The sequence below is a fragment of the Aedes albopictus genome, chromosome 2 (genome assembly GCF_035046485.1).
Source record: "Aedes albopictus strain Foshan chromosome 2, AalbF5, whole genome shotgun sequence".
Classification (NCBI taxonomy): Eukaryota; Metazoa; Arthropoda; class Insecta; order Diptera; family Culicidae; genus Aedes; species Aedes albopictus.
Window position 1 is genome coordinate 317664411 of NC_085137.1, and position 6000 is coordinate 317670410.

The following is a 6000-nucleotide window of genomic DNA, read 5'->3' on the forward strand; positions in this document are numbered from 1 at the left end:
CATTACATGAAGCTGAGCAGTCGAGATTTCTGTTAAAAAATCGAACGCGACTAGCTGTGAAGAACAGGGATGGGAAATGTCATAGAAATGTCATTTCGTTATTTGCTAATTTCACTGCACTTAGTCGGAAATGTTCATCGGCGACATTTTTGATTATCCATAACTAATCAGCGGTATGGACTGCTGATGCGTACGAGCTGAAATTTACACCGAAAGTGATGTAAGTAGAAAAATGTCATGACATTTTTTCATGAAATTCCGTGACATTTTTCGTCCCTGGTGTAGAATGCTAAACTGGGAAGCAGGCTTTTCCAGTTGATACATTAAGCCAACTAGTAGAAGAAATAACGTTTAAAATTCTTCTACCACTTCTACCAGTAAGTATTACTTGCACAACAGTACTTCATATTCAATTTATTATTTTACATGTTAGTTTGTTCATTATGCACTCTCCTCCCCTACCAACCGCCGTCGTTTAAACATTTTCAAACGAGAGTTTCTCTCCCTCTCAGTGTTCAGTACCGTTGGGAAAAAGTTTGTTTTGGAATCGGTGAACCACCCACCTATAGCCCAACCACACAGCCTGTATGATGGGGTAGGCGACAGGCGGTGTGCGTGCATGACACGTTTGATATCCGCGCCGCTCGCGCTCGCTCATCGGTAGGTAGGTACGGTAACGAATGAGCGAGGTGGTGAAATAATTTTACTTTGTTGGAAGAAGAGACCGGCTGTTGCTGTAGGGGTCAGAAATGATGAAATAAAGAATTTTTATTGAATCGAAAATAGCATTGAGTTTTTGGCTGCAGCAATAAATATTTAGTATTTGTGCAATAGCATATTTTATGTGCATAAAACGATTAATCAAAAAGTATTGTCAAAGTTGCTTTCTCTTCGAAGTTTTGCAATAAATAAACTTAACTACAAAATTGCTGTTTTCAGAAGAAACGCGCACTTTATCGTGTGGTTTAACTGTAGGAAACATAAAAAAAAGCTATAGTTCGCTATTTTTACTTATAAAAAAACTACTATGTTTTATTTTTAATAATCTTTATGCAATTCAGTATCATGATTTCTATTTTGTATTACTAATTTTAGTATCATAATAGCCAGTTTTTCCGAACTGGTTCATTATGCAACGGAAATGAGTTGCATAATGAAAAACAGTTGCTTAATGTTCATAATGCAACTCATTTGAGTAGCATTATGAATATTATGCGACTCAAATAAGTTGTAAAATAAAAAAAAAATCATTGCATAAAATTTTGTATGGAACTCGTTGCAAAACTCGATTTTTTCAGCACTCATCATATTTATCCAACTCGGCAAGCCTCGTTAGATAAATGTACGACTCGTGCTGAAAAAAACAACTTTTGCACTTCGTTACATAAATTACTATTATTTACATCTTAATCAATTATTATATTAAAGAATCCCAAACTAAAAATTCTGCTCTAAGTTACACACATTAACGCTTCGTCTACTACTTCTTCTTCTTCTTCTTTATGGCTTTACGTTCTAACTGGAACTTGGCCTTCAACTTAGTGTTCTTTGAGCATTTCCACAGTTATTAATTGAAGGGCTTTCTTTGCCTGCCATTGCATGAATTTGAACATTGTGAGGCAAGGATAATGATAAACAATGCCCAGGGTATCGAGAAAATTTTCCCGACTAGAACGGGAATCGAGAACCCACCGTCTCTGGATTGGCGATCCATAGCCTTAACCACTAGGCAAACCGGAGACCCATTAACGCAACGCAAAATAATTAAGTATGGGGTGGTGCATTAAGGAAGCCTTTCAGAGTTAGTGAATAGGACAGATCGGTGAAGTACTAGATTTGTAGTAATGAGCTGAATTTTAGTATGGTGAGAATGTCAATTCTCCGTTTCTGCAATGAAATGGTGCAAAAAGTGTGGGTATTATGATTCCTTGTCTAATTTGATGCTGTTTGAGCAAAACTTTGGGCAGCAGTGTTGTTGTTTTCTCCATTTCTTGCAACATAAACAACATAGTTATCCAAAGTTTTGCTCAAACAGCATCAAATTAGACAAGGAATCATAATACCCACACTTTTTGTACCATTTCATTGCAGAAACAGTGAACTGACCTTCTCACCATACTAAAATTCAGCTCATTACTACAAATCTAGTACTACACCGAACGTGCCCCATTCCGAATAAAATCGATGCAGTTAATCCAAATCAGACACAACTACGTGATAATATTTTAACCGATTTTGAGAAGCTTTGATCCCCAAATATTTCACAAATTTACGCTAATGATTCTACACTATAATGCTTATGCGATAAAATAAATTAAAGTTATTATTAATGTTTATTGATTACTCACTTCATCATATTTGCTGAAACTGCAAAGATTTTTTGTGAGCTTTATTTTTTCACCTGGAATACTTATTTTAAGTTACCCATACCCTTTCTCAAGCCTAACTTTTATCAATCGATCACGGATTTGGGCATTGTTTGAAACTGTTTGAAACATATCTGAGCCACTCTTTGGATACTTTATACTTATCGGAGAAGTCACTTTAAAGCTTGACCATTATTAGTTCATATCTACATAATATGCAGTTTGATATAGCATATAGTGACGATACATCGATAAACGACAAACAAAATCACTACGAAGCAAACAGGGGTGACGATTTTTGTTTGAATGCCGATACAACACATCCAACGATTTGCCACACCACACGTTCAGTGGCATTAACCGTGACTGTGAATAAGTAACGTCTCTCTCAATTCAATTAAATATTGAGAGAGAGAATGGAGCGAAAAGCGCGGTTCATATGACAATGACAGAAGAAAATATCATTCAGTTAACCGTGCAGTCATTAACAACACAATTGTCAAACACATGTTTGGATACGAACCACGTGAAGTCATATGATCATCACTCACTAGACAAACAAAAAACCGTTGGGGAACCCAACAGTATGGTCATGGCTCGGAAATGTGTTTTTTTTTTCAATAATTGCATGTGATAGTTTGTACCGTTAGCTGTAGTAAAATGATCACTTTTAAAGGTTGGATATATTTTTGAATGAATATTTGAAAATTTTTGGGATCGATACTTACTTACCTTACCGGTCAGGCTAAGGCCGGGGTGGCCTCTGCTGTACATAGTAGCCGCCTCCACTCCACTCGGTCCATGGCTGTTTGTCTCCAGTTCCGCACTCTGCGAAGGGTCTGCAGATCGTCCTCCACTTGGTCGACCCATCTAGCTTGCTGCGCTCCACGTCTTCTTGTACCGGTCGGATGACTCTCGAGAACCATTTTAGTCGGGTTGCTATCCGACATCCTGATGACGTGACCCGCCCACCGTAGCCTCCCGATTTTCGCGGTATGGACGATGGTTGATTCTCTCAGCAGCTGATGCAGCTCGTGGTGCATTCGCCTTCTCCAAGTCCCGTCTTCCATCTGCACTCCGCCGTAGATGGTACGCAACACCTTCCGTTCGAAAACTCCAAGGGCGCGTTGGTCCTCTGCACGTAGGGTCCATGTTTCGTGCCCATAGAGGACGACCGGTCTAATCATTGTTTTGTAGATGGTTAACTTCGTGTTACGGCGAACTTTATTCTATCGTAGAGTTCTGTGGAGTCCAAAGTAAGCACGATTTCCTGCCACAATGCGCCTCTGAATTTCTCTGCTGGTGTCGTTGTCGGCGGTCACCAGTGAGCCCAAGTACACGAATTCTTCAACCGCCTCGATTTCATCACCGTCGATATGAATTCGGGGTGGCGGGCGCGGTAATTCCTCCCTGGAGCTCTTTGCCATCATGTACTTTGTCTTCGACACATTAATGACTAATCCGATTCGCCTGGCTTCACTCTTTAGTCGGATGTACGTTTCCGCCATCGTCTCAAATTTACGAGCAATAATATCAATATCATCGGCGAAAACAAGCAGCTGAACGGACTTCGTGAAAATCGTCCCACTCGTGTTTATCTCCGCTCTTCTTATTACACCCTCCACAGCAATGTTGAACAGCAAGCACGAAAGACCACCACCTTGCCGTAACCCTCTGCAAGATTCGAAGGGACTCGAGAGTGTCTCTGATACTCGAACTACGCACATCACTCGATCCATCGTCGCCTTGATCAGCCGTATCAGTTTATCCGGGAATCCGTATTCGTGCATAATCTGCCATAGCTGTTCTCGATCGATTGTATCATACGCCGATTTGAAATCGATGAACAAGTGATGTGTGGGCACGTTGTATTCGCGGCATTTCTGCAACATCTGGCGGATGGCGAACATCTGGTCCGTTAAAGCGCGTTCACCCATAAATCCAGCCCGATATTGCCCCACGAACTCTCTTGCAATCGGTGATAGACGGCGGCATAAAATTTGAGAGAGTATCTTGTAGGCAGCGCTCAGTAGTGTGATCGCGCGCTAGTTCCCGCAATCCAACTTGTCGCCCTTTTTGTAGATGGGACACACGATGCCTTCCATCCATTCCTCCAGTAATACTTTCTCCTCCCAAATCTTGGTAATGACCCAGTGTAGTGCTCTAACCAGTGCTTCTCCACTGTATTTTAGAAGCTCGCTTGGTAGTTGACCTCCTCCTCAATTTCTTGAAGGTCAGGGGCCGGAAGTCTTTCGTCCTGTGCACATACTCCTAGATCTGTTACCACGCCACCTTCGGTACTTGCAACGTCGCCATTGAGGTGCTCATCGTAATGCTGCCGCCACCTCTCGACCACGATTTTGGGATCAATACGCATAACATTACTATCAGCTGAATGAAACATATTTTGTTTTGAACATTGCACAATGGGTCCAGAGCCGTATTTACGAAGACAAAAATGTTTGTTCCTTTAGTTTTAGTTAGGGTATATAGCCAATAGTGGACCCTCAAATTTCCCAAGTCTAGTCTAACACCGTATATCAAACCATTTTTAATAAGTTTTTTTTAGATTTTATAGAGGCATTTTAAAATCTTCCCTGTGTTATAGGGATAGGGATTTTTCAAAATATCATCGCTCTTCTTCTCCTTCTTCTTCTTCTTCTTCTTCTTCTTCTTCTTCTTCTTCTTCTTCTTCTTCTTCATGCAACATCAAATCACCAATTATTATATGACTGTGGTTTGAATCGACGTGTTCCAAGCAGAGTTGCTCTCTGTCACTATCAATGGTAAGCAAACCGCCGATTTTGATAGGCTGACTGCGATCCAAGTCAGCGTGTGCTCTGTTGAGTCACCGGGTCACCGTCACTTTTCTTTTTCCATGGACTGATTGCGATGGCGGGTAGATATCACTGATAGGCCATCTGTAAAATTCGTTTAAAAATCAGAATAAACACCTAAAGTGATGAAATTTGAATATGTGGTACCGTAATCCGGGGTAACATTGATCAGAATTTTCTATCTTTCTTGAATAATTCTCTTGGTAAACCAAACGTTACATGTTTTATATTTTTAAAACAAGTACTGGCCCTCTGAGTAAGTGTTAAGCTACTCTAAAAAGTATTGTAAAACTTTAAAACATGTTAAAATAGGTTTTTTAATCTAATTTTTGATTTTGTTGATTTGGGGTAACATTGATCATGTCAGTGATCAATGTTCATTTGTGTTGAAAATACCCTTACTTACTAAATTCGGGGTCGCTGATTTCGAATATGTTGTCCAAATTCTTACAACTTATGTACTTTTTAAGTTATTTTAGGATTAAAATCCTCTAAACCACGAATAACGCCTAAAGGTAGGCAATGGCTTAAGGAATTGATAGCCGACTATTAATAAATCGTATATTTTACTGAAAAATAGTATTTTCATAAAAGTTTTGTTCATTAAATCCAACTCTAGGATATCATATTGAAGTAATACAGTGATTTTGAACCTCATATTGTATCTAGTATTCACGCCAGGCATGAATGTTTGAAAATGTATCTCAATGCGTTACGAAACACAATTATGGAAAAATCGATTTAATTCAATGTTTATGAAGTTCAATTTTCATAAATTGCATGTTCTTTAATAGCTG